This window comes from Ciconia boyciana, chromosome 15 (genome assembly GCF_034638445.1).
Source record: "Ciconia boyciana chromosome 15, ASM3463844v1, whole genome shotgun sequence".
NCBI lineage: Eukaryota > Metazoa > Chordata > Aves > Ciconiiformes > Ciconiidae > Ciconia > Ciconia boyciana.
In genome coordinates this window covers 10,373,472-10,391,162 of record NC_132948.1, presented here as the reverse complement: position 1 = coordinate 10,391,162, position 17,691 = coordinate 10,373,472, and the positions used below count along the sequence as shown (strand labels likewise).

The window sequence follows — 17,691 nt, the reverse complement described above, 5'->3', positions numbered from 1 at the left end:
CATCATGGCAAAGGCAAGAGCAAGCAGGTGGATGGAGAGCGGAGGGATGTGGAAGCAGAGGGTGATGAGAGCAGCGGCACTGTCGCAGGACCCAGGGCTAGGAGGATGCCAGAGGCACCTGCTTTTCCTTGCTCTAGGTTTTGCTTCACACACTGGGGAAAGCAGGGCATGATGGAGCCGAGGGAGCAGAGCCCTGGAAAGCTTGAGTGAGGCTGGTTCCAGACAGGCAGCATGATGCTTTTGCCACTGCATGTTTTAAGAGATTGTATGATTTGATGTAGAGTCTGTTAGAGTTGGCTGGTAACTTGCTTACACTTTGTCTGTGCAGATAAAGTTGCCTCCATGTTATACTTCTGTGCTCTCCACACACACCCTTTAACTTTGCAAAGTGTGGTTTTAAAAAAAAAAAATTAAAAATGCAACTTTGGTTGTGCAGCCTTCCCAGGAAGTGCTCACAGAAACTGTCTATGCAGGAAACATCTACAAAGGGAAGATGGGGGACGGAGGTGAAGCCAAGCAGACCTGGATTCTGCTCTGCAGATAGAGACCCACATGCAGCTTCTTCCCCTCTAGTTCCTTGGGGCTGTTGGCTGTCTCTTTGTCTTGTTTCCCAGGCTCCACACATTACAAATGTCTTTCGTGAGGGCTTGTCAGCCTCCCACCATGCCAGAGTCCCGACAAGTCTCTTCTCCTCTGAAGAATAAACTTGTAAGGGCTCAGTAGCCATGACTGAAGCCAGATTTTCAAACAGGGCCAGCACTCAATAAACCGCTGGGCTTTTCTGAAAGTCTGGCTCTGAAGAAAGCCTTTATTTTCTTTTTTTTTTTTCCCCCTACACATTGGGATTGAACTAGGACTGAATCAGTAATATAAAAATTAGGCTGAATAAGCTGAATGTCTCTTCCCTAGAGGACTTCTCTCTTTGTTTGCCTTCTTTATCTCTGCCAAGGTGCTGATAACCAACCTGTGCCTTGTAGAACACACAGCGGGACTCCCGCAAGACTGACAGAGCCCTGTTGCACGGGGATTTTCAACCCAGGCTGCAGAAAGGGCTGGGAAGGAAAGAGTCGGAAACAAGCCTTCCCTGGCAGAGAGAGGGATGGAGCAATCAAACAGTTCTTCCAGCAGGCAGGGCTGTATTTAGGCAGCGCAAGCCCCTGCTTTGTGCCTAAACACCTGAAGCTTCCAGGCATGAGGCCAGGATTTCAACTTCTCCTTAAATAAGGGTGTTTTTCACCCAGTCAGAGAGACAGAGTAAAGTGTATCAGCTCACCAAATGTAAGGAGAGCTACCTGTGTGAGCAGGGCGTGGGACTTGCCCCTCTTCCCTTTCCCCAGTGCCTTTTGAATCAACTTTGAATAATGGCACCTGAGAAGCACCCACCAGAAAGGGACCAGGGCAGGAGCAGACAGGGTAGGAGAGATGCCAGGTAGGGCCACGGTGCCCTTCACCTCCTTTCTGTCCCACACATGACTCCTGTTAATCATGGGACAGCCCCTGTTCAACTGACCACAGCACAGTGTCACGGAGGCTGTTCCCATGGGTGCAGGGATCTGTGCAGGTACGGCAGGATCAGTGCAGCAAGAAAGGACAAACAGAAGCAAAGGAACTTAAAAAAACGCAATGGGTCCCCCATGAAAACCTTCCCAATTTCTGTGTCCTGCCACAGGGTTATTGCCTTGACTTGCCTCACACATTTGCCAGCAGCAGATTCTGCTTTCAACAAGTGACTTTAAAATATTTACCATTTTTTGAAGCGAGAAGGCACAGAGAGAGGCCTCCCTTGTTCATTCTCCTTCTTCAGGTTTAAGAGAGGACTTAATTTGTCTGAGATGTGAAGCACCTTCCCACCTCTACTTGAACTGGACTATTGAGCTTGAACAGTCAGACTGCAGTCTCCCTTGTACCAGGAGGTGGCTCTGCCCAAGGCCCTCGTTCTCCCAGGATGCAGAAACATCCACTAAATAACATCTACCAAAATTTTTTTTTCCCTAGAGGTTGGTGTGGGGCGATACCAGCAAGTGGCTTGTGTTTTCACAGGTAGGGGCTCCAATCTTGTGCCAGAAAAAGAGCTTAATTGCTTCTTGCATTTCTCCTGAATCAGGGACATCTCTTGAGCCCAGCAGCTTCAAAGACACGTCCCCCACACTCTATCATAACAACATTTAGAAAGCAGTTTGAATTTATTCCAGCTGGCCTCATGTTACAGAGATCCCTATCAGCACCCGGGAGGAAAGAATTAGCAAGAAAAACAAGCGTCTCTTTAAACTTCAGAAAGAAAAAGAAAATGCAAAGAAAAAGGCCATGTAAAAGGCATAGATTTAGCCCAGTGATGTCCAAACAATGTGCTCTTTTCCTAGGGTTGTTTGAGGTAGAAAGGAGCCTAATGATTGGATTTTCTTGTGTCAGCTGGAGACTTTGAACGCTAATGGCAGGATTTTATCGAAGCCAGATGCATTTGCACAGGTACTGTCTATACAACCTCCCTCCCAGCCATTGGAAATGAGCACCTAATGTGAGTATTAACGCAGGCAGGAGCATGTGCCTGTGGAAGCAGGGAGTCACCAGAGCAGACAAGCCAATACACATGGAGTTTCAAAGGCATCTGCTTGGCTCTTCATGCCAAACTCCTTTCATGCCCCCCCAAGGGACTTCTTGTGACTCTCTCTTCCCCCAGAAAAGCATCACAGTTGCAGTCTTTTCCCTTTTACCAGGAGATCAAGCAGTTGGGCTCAGGGTAAGCAGTGAGAAAGCCTGGAACAGGCAGCTCCCTTAGTAGCAGAGAGCTTCCCACACCCAAGGCGCTCCCCAAATCTCAGCCAGTCGGTTATGTTGTGGTTATTGCTGAGCCGCCTCCTCTTGTGTAGCTGTCCTGCACCCCAGCCCAAGCCCTGCAGCCATCCTCGGCATCTTTTCTTTGGTACACAGGCTGACTTGCTGACATGTGAACAACTCCTTTTAAAGAACAGATACCCTCCGTTTCAAAGAGCAAAGTCCCTCAGGCAGCTGGAGAAAACTGGCAAAGGACACAGACTGAATTTGTTTTTGCTTTGCACTCCCTGTGGTTCTTCACACGAAGAAGCCAGTGGCATGAGATGGTGCTTGGGGACCAGAAGTTGGTGCCTTTGCATGTTAGAAACCATTTCCGTTAGCAAGCCTTACAAGCACTGTCTCTGTTTCTGTATTTGTGATCCCCACAGTGCTATTTTTCTGCCTTTCCCAATACTTTCTCTTCTTCCCTATTCAGTCTGCTGATGGACCCAGCCTCTTAGCTGGCTCTCTTCAAAGGAGGGCATTATGTTATGCCATCACTTCTCATACTGTTTTTTTCTCCAGCAAATTTCCATTATGATTGGAAAAAAGTCCGGCAGCCATCACCTCTGCTCTTTGATGACCTTTGGTTGGTTATTGACCTATTACTCATAATTTAATTGTCTTCACTTGCTCTATCTAAGTAAAAAGATGGATAGATACATAGATAGATATAAGGATGAAAGGTGGGGGGCGGGATTTGTGGTGATTACTGGCCCGAGTTGAGCTGGAAGGGGTGGGAAATTGCATCGAGCTGCACCAATTTACACCTTCCAAGATACTGACTTGCTCTGACAGTGAAACATTTCTCACTACCAGAACTCAATCTATTGTATGTTTGGGTTTAGTGTGCAGTTAAAGGAAAATTCACAAGATGCAATTAAAGCAAAACTTACAGATTGATGTTTCAGCTTCTAAGAGTCAAAAAAAGTGAACTTGAGCATATGTAACTTCAGACACAAACCTAATCTTCCCCTCTTGCTGAGAAGATTCACATAGCAACAGTGAATGGGGCTTTCTTCAATTTGCTTTATCCTGTGTGTATTTAAGATAACCCTTTTTTTCCAGAATTCCATTTAGCTACTCATACTACAAACACAAGGACAGATGGTCACCAGATCAAACTTAATCAGCATTCTGTATGCTGGATTTTGAGCTTAGAAATTCATCTGGTTCTAGTAAAACATAGTCTGAAACCTGCCTGATGTTTAACTCAACCACAGAATTGTATTACATTTCTAAGCCTCCCCATCCTCACAAGAGATTGAGAAGGGAACCATCGGACATTTTTAAAAGGGGGTTGATTACGAGTTTAATTATCAGAGATCAAAATCTGCTCTGTTACTGGTGTCTCACTGGAGAACAGCATTTTTAACATAGGACTGCAGCCCAGTCTTCCCCATTTGTTTCTTCCTGAAATTCACCGCAGGGCTAAATCCAGCCCTGGAGTAAGAGGATGCAGTTTTGTTTACATCCCCTTACACCACACTGAATTCAAGGTCCAGACCTTGGCAGTACACCCTCAGTCAAGGCAATCTGAACTATTTTCCCATGGCTTCTTCTCATTCCTCTTCTCATCAGGCTCTTCCCTTTTCTGCCTCTCACTGCTGCTAGTTGTTAGCCTAGCAGGCCTGAACGCCACACAAGTGCCTGCATCCCAAGGAGTTGACGTTACATAGACGTCACACACAACCAGCTCCCCCAGGGCCGAGGACCACAGAGGAGGGCTTTCAGGCTTTATCAGCCTTTTAGGCTTCTACATGCCCATGAGCAGACAGGTATCCAGGTGCATCAAAAGCCACAGCAAAGCCTCCTTTTCCTTAAGTGAAGACAAGGTTCTACTCTATGTCCTTAAATCCTCTGTCCTTCAAGCTAGTGTGGTGATCTTTTTGCCCTCTTCAAAAACGCAGCTATTTTATCCCTCATGCCAGTCTGTTCAAGATGTGTATACCACTGCATCAAACTTTGCTGCCTTTATTTGCATAACTGTGGCATGGGACTGACTGGCTAGAAACCAAAAACCACTCCAAATGGCACAGAGGCGACAGCCATCTGTGTCTTTTTCACATTTGGTTTCATTGTTTTAGGATCAAATCCAACCACTGCATCCTACAGTAACTCTAGACTTTTCAAGGCTCAGAGCTTTCCATATAGCACGGTCTGTGGTTTCACTGTGGAGAAGCAAACCTGGAAAAAAACTTGTTGGACTGGATCAGAAGTATTTTAGTTAGTGCAGCAGGAGCTGCCAGTGGTGAAAATAGCACTCCCGGAGCATGAATGAACGGAGTGGTGTTTCATTCTGTGCACGTTAGACAATTTAATCCTAACTCGGCATTATGGTTGCGCTGGGCAGTTTGCTCTTGAGATGTATTTCCATTGCCACGTAATAAATATAAATGCTCTTTATGAGATACTCATGGATGGAAGGCATCTAGTGGTTGCTAAAGGTTATTCTGATGATGTATATTCAAAGCCCTCCTGTTTGGCATTAATTAGCACAATGTACTATTTTGCAATTTCCCAGCACAGACACATCCAGATTCCTGCTAGGAATTGGAAGTGGCATCACCCGCCACCCACTCCTCCACCCAAACCAGACAGCCCTGAGACAATCCCTCCCTCACATGAAGCTTGTGTATCCCCCACAGCCCCATGGCAGGGGGCATGCAGGGGCTTGGAGGATGCAGGATTTTTTTGCATTACAAGAGCAAGCCATTTCTAACAGGCCTGACGCTGGGATCTTCATGAAGGTCTCTCCCATGGGTCCCAAAAGCCCAGGGCCATTAGCTGGGGGCAATCAGAAGCTCTTGATTTGGCATGTGGGCTGGTGTATTTCTGATGTCCAGGTTGAGGATTGCTGGTTGCTGGAAGTTGATGCCCACAAGAGCCCAAACCCCTAAGGGACTGATGGGAGCTTGTGACCCACACACTGATTTGAACTCTTCATGTCAGAGCACTGGGAGGAACTGGTGTAAACCATTCCCCTATGTGTTTCCCATTTCTCTGGGCTTGGTTGCTCCAAGCCTACTACAGCTGCTTCCTAATGTAATACTAAGGAAAATGCATAGGAGCTACTTTGAGGGCTGGATTCTGCCCTTCCTAAATAAAGGCCAAGAAAGAAGGGGATACTTGCACTTTTTCTGCCTATTTTATCTCTGTTAGGTGTCTGAAAAGCATTTGCTACCAGCCCCAAGCTGCAGAGATAATTAAATGCTGTACCAACCAAACTGCCAAAAGATGACAACTTGTGTGTTTCAATGATACTGCATGGAACATAACTTCACATAGCTAAGCAGATCCTGTAATTAGGAAAGTACCAACTTACACTCATATCCTCCTGCTTAGGCATCCCACCACGGGTAGGTTGCCCTGCTGTTCGTGGCTTCTGAGTTCCTTGCACTGGACTGAGAGTGTTTCTTCCACTGGCTTTGGTGCACCGCTATTTTGTGTCCTCAATGCAAAGGCTCTTTTTTCCTTCTTTCTTGTTAGCGGTTATATCTTGCCTCGTGTAAGGACCATTGGCCTCTGAGCTCTAATGCTGGAGCTGTTTCATCTGCATTAATCTCTTACACAATAGCCATCCTCTCAAGCAGGCTATATGGTGTGAAGTAAGTCCTTTCCTGTGACTAATGAATAGTTGGGACAGCATGAAGCACTGACGGGGCACGGTTACAGTCCTGCAGCTGTAACTCATTGCACCCACCATGGGGGACAGCCACCGTTGGAGCCTGCCTCCAGCGTCACCATCCCCGTGGCACTGAAGCTCCACTGCAACTCAGCCTTTCCCAGCACCATGGTTTCTGCACGCTCTCCCCAGTGCTATAATAGGCAGGCTTATATGCACCAGTTCATTTTCTTTTTTACGCCTCCAGCCTCCCTACAGATAAATTTATTTTTTTAACTCAGAAATACATTTGTTGCAAGTCAGATGCCAACAGCTGCCAGTGCCAAGAAGATGCAGTGCTCCTTCTGCTTGCTCTGTTTTCCTGTGAACTTTATCAGTTTTTGCTTGTTTCTCTGTGACCTTTGGAGCCCATTCAAAGTCATCTGCTTTTTGCTTTGATTTAATTTCAGTCCAGTGCATGTTGCCAGCTGATCTGTTGCCTGTTTTTACACATCGCCAGCAAATCACCACCTCTTCATATTGTTTAGACAGTCATCAAATCTAGGCTTGCCAGCTCTTTTGTTAATGGGCTAGGAGGGATTGTTACATCTAGCTGATGTGACCAGAAAGGGACCAAAAAGCTGTTTAATTCCAGCTAACAAATCTTTAAAGCCTAACGTGGGACTTTTATGGCTGGAGCAGGGTCTGACCTATGTCATGGACCCAAGGTCCGTCTGTATGTCTGCTGTACCTCACCTTTCCACTGATTAGCAGGGCACTTCAGCTACTGCAAGCACTGGCTCCACTGTGCTGGAAACGTATCCCTCAAGTTGTTGCACCAGAGATTTGGCTTGTGCTGATTCTGGGATGGAGACAGTTTTTATTGTAGAGTCGGGTGGGACCTCCTGGGTCTTTTCCTACAGCTGGTCCCAGTTACAGGCAGCCTGGGATCAATGGGAGGTGAAGGAGCCTCGTGGCTTGTAGCTCTGGTTACTTCTGCAACGTTAGCAGGAACTGAGGTGGACATGGGAGCCCCAGGTGAGGTAGAGAGTCCACAGGCCATGTTCAGGCTCAGCTCCAGCACCACGCAGCCCACAAAGTGCTGCTTCCATGCCTGGAAGGCTCCATGTTTTTCATGTATTCCTCAGGAAAGCTATATTGAGGCCCATTTGTGGTGAAAGGCAGGAGTACTTTCTCCATGACTTCTGTATGTTTTCCTGCACACTTGTCTATGTTGCCTTTACAGCTCCAGGTATCGTGCTTGATGGCTCATTTAAGACCAAGATTTCCTTTGTGGGCCAGGAGTAAAATCTGTATTTCCCTCCAATACAGAGGACAGTCAGAAGGGGAAAGGCATGGCGCAGTTGACCAAAACCCAGACTCATCTGGGCACCATGGGCATCTCCCACTGCATCATTCAGGACCTGAGGTATGTATTTATTTCTTGAAGCATGGGCATGGTGTACATAGCTTTAAACTATTCTGACTCCATTTTCTCTGTATAGGTCCCCAAGTCCCTAAAGAAGATGATATAAAGAGATAAGTGCTTACTGGTCAGATGCAACTGTGATGATTTTACATAGTGCAGTGGGTGTAGCATTTTCAAAGGTGCCCTGCACACTTCTTGGGCTCTCCACAGAGGTTTAACTTTTATTCTTTCTCCTTTTGTTGGGTCCCTTCCCACAAATCACCAGAAGGAAAGCATGCGGATGTTCCACATGAGGTGGGGAAAGCCAGTAGCAACGCTTAAACAAAAAGTAACCCACAATTTAAAAATGTTAGTGTAAACAAAACCAGCCTCTTCAAGTGCCCTTCTGCCCAGAGGCATGCCCTGCAAATGCTAACAAACAGGGCTGGCCTGAAAAAGAAAAGCAGGAGCAGCATATTTACAGGTAGATGCTGAGGTCAGTGCAAAACCTAGTACAATCAGGTCTTGCCCTGCAAACATCCATGACCTTGCTTAACAGTACAGGCAAGTCCAGCCCCTGAAGGAAGTGCGGCAGTTTATAGGCTTAGCCGTTTGCAGGACAAGGGCCTTATTTTGCTGTCCTGCATTCAAGCTTTGCAGTATAAAGATCAGCAGAGGGTTGTGGGCCACATGTGGCAGAGAGGCTCCCTCAAAGAGGGCTAAGCTGCACTGGGCACCCAAGGTGCCTCTCACCCTGCTGATCCAGTGCCACAAAACTGCTCACAACCTATGTGTTAGCAACAGGGGGGCTGTGGGCTCCAACCCTGGCTTGCTCTGCATGGCTCAGCCCCCCCCCAGGGCCACACAGCCAAATACTGGGGAGCTTTAATGTTCCTCCAGGCCATCAGAGCAGCCAAACAGGCTGCGGAGGTCAGGGATTAGTCCTGGCTTGGCTTCTCTTGAGCGCTATCTGAATCGCAAATGCGCCATGTCTGCAGTTACATATCTGATCCAGATTGAAGCTCGTTTGCTGGCACAGCCTTGCAACAGAGAGCTCAGTTCAAGCTCGGTAACTTAATGTTTGCCAAGGTTTTGCATTTTGCACTGAGATCTATGCTGCTACCATCACCCACGATGCCAAGTCAGCCCACACATCCTCCTGCCACCCATGGAGTCATGCGCTCCGAAGCAAAGCCTGGTAATACCACATCTGGGGGGTTACAGACAGGACAGCCACTTACACGTCCCAGGGACCCCGGCACAGCCAGCCTGCACGGTTTACAGCGTGTTGCAGGCACATCTCAAACTTCTCATGAAAGGCTAAGGAAAAAGGCACCACCAGAGCCCTGGGGCTAGGAAGCAGCCGGGGACAGGCCCATCGCTTGCTGTTCCAGTGCCCACGTGTGGCCAAGCCCTGAATCTTTTCCTCTTTTGCTCTGTTGCATCCAAGTGCAGGGCAAGCTCTTTGCAAAGAAAGCAAGTGTCCTCTGCTGGCTGCAAGCAAAAAATGCATGTGGTGATACCCTGGCTAGGGACAGCATTGGAGCAGGGATGTGTTCTGTGGAGTTTGTGACCTGACTTTGTTTTAAAGATGGATGATAAACCAACCGTGACATGGAGCTACAAGCTGGCTGCTTGCAGCATGCACCATGGACAAAGGAAGGGGGTCAGGGTCTCTGTGCCTTCGGGCTGCGGGTGCAAGGCAGGGTGCAGCCCTTCTCCCTCACAGCCCCATTGCTGGGTGGGGAACCCCAAAGGGGTCCCCCGGTACAGCCCAAGTAAGGCCTGAGAAGGTGGAGGCTGGAAGGGGGGCAGCTGCACAAAGAGGGACAGGAGATCAGAGGTGCCCAAGGCACAGGAGCAGAGGAACTCTTCACCAGCACGAAGCACATTTTGGGCAGTGCCTGCAGAAAGGACGTAAGAGCAGGGGCCAGAATCCAGCATGCATTTGTTCTCCGTGTTTCTGAAATAATCCCTCAGAGATCAATGGGGTTTCACATCTTTCCCCATCTGTTCTTAATCTGTTCGCTTGACAGATGCCAAACCACCATACCCCATACACAAAACACAAAACAAAATACAAAGCCTTGTATCTCCTCTGGTTTTATTCAGAAAGGTTGTCCGGAGCCTGGCTCTGTTCACGCCCCAGGCGCGTGCGGAGGCCCAGGGAGGAACCTGCACGGGGGACAGATCTGCTGTCAGCAGGGTTTTCTCAGCAAGGCCCAGAGAAGGGCTGGCCAGGGCACAGACTGTATCTGATGAAGCAGCTTTGTGTTTGTGCAAACCTGGTGACTCAGGTTGGTGATTATCTGCCACTGGCACCCCTCTGCTTCCCAGAAGCCTCTACCGACATCTCGGTCCTGTTGTTCCAAGCGCTGCAGACTTGTACAGCCGGAGACAGTCCTGGCCAGGCAGGAGGTGGGCAGAGAGAAGGGAACTGCCTTGCTAAAGGTCACAGAGCAGATAGGGCCAGAAGGAAAACCAGTACCCTGAACCCCCCAAAGGCTCCAGTCAGTTGGTCATGAGAAGCAGCTTCTCATCCCAGTGTTATCTCAGAGTTCATCTCTGCAAAATCTGTTGAGGATGTGAGCAACAGCATTTTAATGGTACCCATGAATATTTTATTTAAGGCTGAGTCTCGGTGACTACAGCACTGTCATTATCAGTGGACCGAACCATCTCTGATAATAAATAATACAGGATAACTCCCAACATCTAAAATTATTCTATCCTAAGCTGTTCCCATCCTCATCCTATCGATCAGAAGGTCTGAGTGTTTGCAACAGCTCATACAGTAAATGGACTTTAACTTTCTTCTTTCCAAATACTGAAACTGCCTCTTTTCAGGACACTGCCATGTAATTTACAGCTCTATCACCAACTCCTTAATAGTTGCCAGGTTCTTTGGAGTCCTTTGAAAGTGAATACAATAAAAAGACATGAGCCGAGACTGACCACGAGTTTCATGTCTGCAGATTCCTACGTGCCTTTTTTGGTCTTTTCAGCAAGCTAATGGAAACCAATTCTGTATCTTCAAGGCAAGATGATGAAGTTTTAGAGTTCCCCTGACTACTAACAGAGAATTGATACAACCCTACAGCAGCCAAATGCCAGTGCATCTCTACATCTCAACTTTAGCATTAGCCTCAGGTAAGAGAGGGAAGGGAGAGATTTCCTCTTTGCATATAATTTGCTTAATCAATCTGAAACACAATCCTGCCAGTCTGAAAACAGGTTTGAAACAGTGACAGTTAAACACCTGTGCAATTTGTCCATTACCCCAAGAACAGGGTATTTATATAAGGTTTGGATGAGCAAAAAGGAAGGCTAGGAAGATATTCAGCAGCTCTGATAGGAGAGGGAAAATGGCACTGTCTTGGGCTGTTAACATCACAGCATGCCCTGCTCTGTTCAGACGCTGCTTCACACCAGACCAAGCCCATGTTAATTTAATAAATGAAAACATCCTGTGCCTCCCCAGTTTGGCAAAGGTAGGATTTGGGATGCAGGAGATCTCCTTTGCTTACTCTGCATGTTTTGCCAGTATCCCCCAACTCCCTGAAATGTCAAGAGAAAGATCAACGGAGAGAAACATAATCTCAAAGAGAAACACAATATTTTTTAAAATGTCCTCACAGCGGCAATCGTAGTAAAAATACAAACCTGAGGTTTGTAAAAATCTAGCAATAAAACCACAGACATCTTTACAACTCCCAGATACACAGTGCTCCCCAGCAGCAAGCACAAAAACCCTCCCAGATGCAAGAAGTAAAACTATAACTGGGGAACAGGCCTAATTGTTTTACGGCCTGCAAAAAAAAAGCCCACACATGACACCAATTCACAGGTCATTACCAGTCACCATCAGGGAAGATAAAACAAAATCCCTTCATTTTTCCTCATCTAGAGACCATGGAGCAGCTGAGTTGTATGGATGTGGAATGCTACACTTACAGGCAAGTATGTGTTTTAGGTTCATAAAGCAAGCTCAGATCTTTGTGCTGTTTCCTGGTCATTTAAAGCCCTTTTCTTTGTAAGCCAGATTATAGGCATCTGTACTTTCCTAGCTAACAGTAAGCGTGTTCTGATCCCTGGAAATAGAGATCATCTCTCTTAAAATGTGAGGCAGGCCCTCAGGCAATGTAGCTCAGCTTCCCTGTGTGCTCTGGCAGGTTAGTTAATATTTCCATGCCTTGAATCTCCCAGTGGCAAAAGGAATCCTGTATTTTTCCTACTCTTTGTCCAACGAGGTTTAAAGCTCTTCACATGGGCACTGCTTATTATGAGGAGGCAATGGAGGACTGTGGCAGCAGAGGGCTAGTTGTGTGCAGGGGATCAGACTCACCTGAGCAGGATTATAAAGCACAGAGCACGGTTGGTGGATGACTTTCTGGACCCCCTGCAATCGTTTAGCCCAGTACTTTCTTACGTGCTTGACTTTACTCTTAGGTACAGCCAGGATTTTGAATTGCCCACCTGTTTGCCTGTATTGCTGGGGGAGGCAGGCATCAGCTTGCTGAGATGATGGTGCTGATTCAGCTACTGACAACTGTGGTGACTTGTCTTTTCCTCTGTCTGCCATGGAAATGAACCCATGTGGTAGCAGTGATGGGAAGTTACTCAGAGGGAAAAAAAAAAAAAAAGTTCAATGTAGGCCAGGCTAAAAAGTCTGGAGTAAACACAACCTCAGCCTAGTACCATACCACTGTCAAGTCACATTGCAGTAGGTTTCTCGATGCTGATAATTTAACAATTCTTTGGCCCAAGGGTACATCTCTCACTGCGAATCTGCTTCTCCAAAGCCACTTTATCACTGACCTGAAAGGAAGCAATCATGGCTTGTGTGTAAATGTATGTGATGAGAGCTAATGCATGGTAATAGCTACAGCACATCTAGCCGGTCTGACAAAACGGACAAGGTTCTGTATGTGTGTTTTGCTCCCTGAACATAGAGGTCACTGGCCTTTTTCCTGATTATCTCTGATAGAATACAGTAGGCAGACCCTGGGCATACATATATAAAGCTGTCAGTGATTACTTGTATACTTAGACTAGATTTTCATTTTATTTTTTTGTAAAAGCCTTAAAAAAACAAAAGAAAATGCAGATGTCACAGGTCTTCTTTTGCACTAGAAAATAATGTTTGTTCTTCTCCTCTTATTTCTAGGCTATTCACAATTTGTCTGTTGTCTTTTGTGGACTGCTTGTCTAAGTTTAGCTGCCTAGTTGAAGAGTTTTTTGAAAGCTGTTCTGGACCTTAATCACTCTTTCTGATTGTAATGAGAACCCTTACTCCTCAGGTTCCTGGGAAAGGCCCATGATATAATTGAAAGGTGGGAACTGCTTTTGCCCTTGTTAGGATATATACAGTCGCAGAATTCTGGCTAACATCCATCTCACAAATTAATGCTGAAAAATAATGGATTTGCTAAGAGTCTGGTTGGTAAAGTGGAGATAAGGGAGCTGACTGAGTAAGAGGCTGATGCCTTCTCCCAGCCAGCAATTGTAGCGATGTTTTACATTCAGGTAATAGGTCAATTCACTTGCACATTTAATGGATGAGATAAGGGCAGCTTGCACTAAATTAGCTTTCTGGGCAATGTATGATATCGGGGATGCAAAATCCTTCTGGCTGCCTGCTGCTGTGCGGAGCTGCCTGCATGCACTTCCAGAGCAAGGCCTGGCAGATCTATTTGCAGATGACGCTCTCTTGTACTAAAAACAAACGCTGATGCTCCTGAGCATCCCGCTATAAAGCAAATGACCGCTAAGGCAATGCAGGACAACATGCCGCCTCTGGGAGACGGCTGACCACGCTCTGCTCAGCACTGTTTCATTAGTGTACGCCACGCTACAGTGGAGTTACAAGAAGGATCTCTGTGCTGTGCCTCCCTCCATGCGCAGAGACGCAGGTGCAGCTCACGGCAGCCCAATTCCACCTTCTGCTCCTCCAGCCCCATATGCCAGGCCAGATTAGGCTTCTCCTGGATCCTGACCCGCTTTCTCCAGTTCTGCTCCTCAATAGATGTCTAGCCTCAGTTTCAGCACTTGTCATGAGACGTTACTTGTTCTCTTGCACCAGGAGCCCCACTGGCCTAAGTGTTGTGCAAACAAAGGAAAAACAATAACTGAAAACAGTCTCTGCCTTAAGGAGCTGACAGCATCTCCCTTATTTCTCCCAGCTTCTGTAAATAAATCCTTGGTAATGTCACTGTTCTTCAGAAGACGATAAAAGGAACTGTCATCACTCCCTGACACTGACTGTTCCAGCCATTCACTAAGCTTTCCCCTCCCTCTCCCATGCAGGGAGACGTTTGTTAAAAAGTAGATCTCATCTGATGACTGCTAATTATCTTAGAAGCTGTTGGTAAGATGCAGTGAAGGGACCAAAGACAGCGCTCAAGAACAGCCCTGTGGGAGGAATGCTGGCTTGGCCGGTGTTACTGAGCAGCATTAGGCCTTGGGTATTTTAACTGATGCTTCTTCAATAGGATGTCTGATAGCAAAGGTACTAAATAAGGATTAGTATAGAAATGTCTCTATATACACACACACTTACGTACATTTGGTTCTTATTTTTAAAATCTTCCCTTTTGGAACAGGGAGGGACAACATCACCCTTCATATTTTAACATTTTGGTTGAATTTCATCCTGGCTCTTGTTCCCTACTCTGCCCGAAGCTCTGGGAAAGACCAAGCTCTTGTTCCCTACTCTGCCCAGTAACCTTCCCTTTGTCCTACCCCCAGCACACCGCTGTCGAGAGCAGAGGACTTGCGCCACAGCCTGCGGGCTGCCTGCTTGCAAGGAGAGACAGCCACTCCAGCACTGTCGCCTTCCCGACGGGGTGAATGTCAAGCTAATCCCAGATTCTCATCTCAGCCACACTGATCTAATTAATAGTAACTCTTTTGGCTTTATAGGGTGGAGAGTGTCTGGATTTAGATCTGCATTACCGGAAACAAAACCTGGCCAGCTGTGCATGTTGATATTACAGATGCACAGCAAAGAGAAACAACATCTGCGTGCAGTGACACCGGAGAGGTGATGAACCTTTTCTGCTTCCAGCTCTGCAGCCTGCTGCTGTCTCCTGTCCCTGTAATCTGTGCTCTTTAAAAACAAAGCAAGCAAAAGAAAATAAGGAGAGAGAGGGCACCTTAAAAGCCAAGAGCCAGCAAGAGTGGGAAGATGCACTGCCCCTAATGTCCTGGAAAGTCTCTGTCCCTGCTCCTCGTAGAGTCTAGATAGCAAACCCAAGACTAGAGAAATCACGGGATAGGAGGCAGATCACCTGAGACAAAACACAGGACAGGATCAGCCTTGCCCTAACCTCTCCCTAATATCTTCCTGCACTCCTCTCCCATTAACTAATTAGCATGGGCTTTTTAAAGTACGCATGGCCCCGCCACTAAGTACACACCAGTTTCCACTCATCCTCTTACCTGGTCCCTCTCTCTGTCCCCGGACAGCACGGTAAGGAGGAGAAGAGCCCAGCGCTGGCGCTGGCAGGCAGGTGCTGCTGCTGGCGCTGTCGGCGCTGCTGGGAGCCCTCCTTCCTCCACGGGCGTTACACTGTCTGCCCAGGCTTTGCAGCCACTTGATTTATTTCTATATATAAACTTTGGAGATGCTTCGTGCAAGCAATGTGGCACGTTTCCAATGCAGCCAGGCCAGCCCGTGGAGGGCATGCGGGGCTACGTGGCAGGGGATCAGAGCAATTCTTCAGCTGGTCCTGAGGTAGGGTGGCCAACCTCCCACTCTCTGCATAGCAACAAGGTCCTGGCAATTGGTACAGATGATTGCATCCCATCAAATCCGGGCAAATCCACCCATGCAAGGAGTTCCCTGCTCTGCAGAGCTTGACCATATGGCTGAAGAATAAGCCATGATGGGACAGAGGTGTTTGAACCGAAGTCCAGGACTCGGAGGTCCTCGGATCTGGAGTCTGCTTGCTGGATTTTCTGCCTGATCCTGCCAAATCATGGAAGTCAAGAAGTCTGGATTTTATCTCAGTTTCCCCATGGATTTTCTGTCTGACCCTGGGGTGGTTGCTTACAGCGTCTTTGAAAAGATGCCTGCAGTTTTCACAGAAAGTTGTAACTGCAGGAAGCACTGATAATTACACTAGAGGTACAACCCACAGGCAACATAGGGCCTGAAGGACTGCTGCACATCATATCATAGCTTTTTGTGATCTCTGGTTTTGGTGGAGCATAAACAATGTGAGATTTTACTGTAAGATGCTCATATCTCAGAGCCCCACGTTTGCACTTTGATGGATTGGGGCTTTGAATTTCTGGGGAAAAACCCCTTGGCCATCTCTAAAGTTCAGGAGTTGTGATCGGGGCCAGAGCTTCCTCCAGCGCAACCCTCTGCAAAGAGGAGTCACTGAGCTACGATTAACTGTATTACACAGCACCCTCCTTTTCAAGATTTTTAAAGAGCTTTGCAGATATTAATGACACATAATTACCATGCTCGCAGCACCCTGCCAGACAAAGATATTCCCATTTTGAACATGAAGAAACTGGAGCAGCTCAGCGGGCCGCTCACCTGGCGAGGGGCAGCAGATGCTGCTGCTGAAACAGAGCAGCCTTTTAAAGGATGACAAACTGGGGTGACATTTGCAGGCTGAAACTTCACAGAACTGAAAACTTCAGAGAAACCAGGGGGACATGGAAAAAATGCTTAGGGACCATTTCAATTTTATTTCTGAATGAATGTATTTTCATCCCTTTGTTTCCGACACGTTTTCCTTCCATGGGTTACAGGGGTCTACTTCTGTTGTATGAATGTCACATCTTAAGGCCAGTTAATAAAAAGCACTTTCTTTCCAACAACACAGCTGGGGGTTTTTCCTTCATCTGTGTCAGGTTATTAGGGATCCATATTGAATTTAATATCCTTCTGTCTTTCCTGCCAGGATGATTCAAATGGCAAATGCATTTCTTTTTTGGCACAGGTCCTAACTGAATCAGCTTCTCAGACTAGTTCATCACCTAACGGGATCCTAAATTAAGAGTCCACATTTTATAGAAAAAGCCGGATGGATCTGAGATAAAATGGAAGGAAAAGCATGAACAGGAGAGGGCTTGTTCTCTGGGTCTATGTCTGCCTGACATGGCAAACCGGTATTTGAGTTGCACAGAGATGCCCCGAAGGAGGGATTCACAGGGCGCCGGGAGGCACCAGCTGCCAGCGCTGCTGCGTCCTGGGCTGGGGAGGTGCCCTGGGGACACTGCTCGCACCCACCCCACGCTGCTGGGACGCAGCAGCCTGCTCCTTCCCACTGCAGGGCCTTTCTCCGTCACTGCTAGTACGTTTAAATCTCCTCCTGTACCCGTCTTTTCGCTTCTAAATGCCCAAGTAAAACTGGTCTTCTTTGGGTTTAGCTTTGAATAAGAACTAATAAGCTTTCTTAAAAATACTTCCCTCTAGGCTATGTTGCGCTTCGTTTTCCCCGGCTTTCGGAGCCGCACGGTGCAAAGCATGTGTAGATCCATCCTCCGTTTGCCCACACACAACAGAATCACATTGAAGGTATGTAGATCCACCAGCTTGCAGCTTAATGCTGAATTTTATTTTGGTTAAGGCCTGAAATAGTTATGTGTTGTATGTAGTACTTTTTTTTCCTTAGAAAATTATTCTTTTAGAAACTTTAATTGGCTTTTTCTGTTGGCTGCTTGCAAAAATAATTTCTCTCTCTTAATTTTGAAGTCCCTTATAATGAAGGATTTTCTTTCCATTACAAACCCAGAAAAGACACTGTGTGCAAATCTGCATGCAAGATAAATCTTATTAGGCTTTCCCTATGTGTGCCACTCACAGGGGCAACATCCTCGTCATGGGCAAATCCCCGGTTGCCCTAAC

The 17,691-nt window shown here is 47.0% G+C and overlaps 1 protein-coding gene across 5 annotated transcripts in view; it reads left to right on the top strand.

Annotated features, from left to right (window-relative positions):
• Positions 1-17,691, top strand: part of CCDC92 (coiled-coil domain containing 92) — a 98,021-nt gene that overhangs the window by 59,155 nt on the left and 21,175 nt on the right. For 3 of the 5 annotated variants that reach the window (XM_072880506.1, XM_072880504.1, XM_072880505.1), the window contains one exon: positions 17,260-17,361. The gene's annotated coding sequence lies outside the window, so the exon portion shown is untranslated. Of the gene's footprint in view, positions 1-7,771; positions 7,845-17,259; positions 17,362-17,691 lie in introns of those variants that run through there. The other 2 variants (XM_072880507.1, XM_072880513.1) reach the window with 2 other exon arrangements.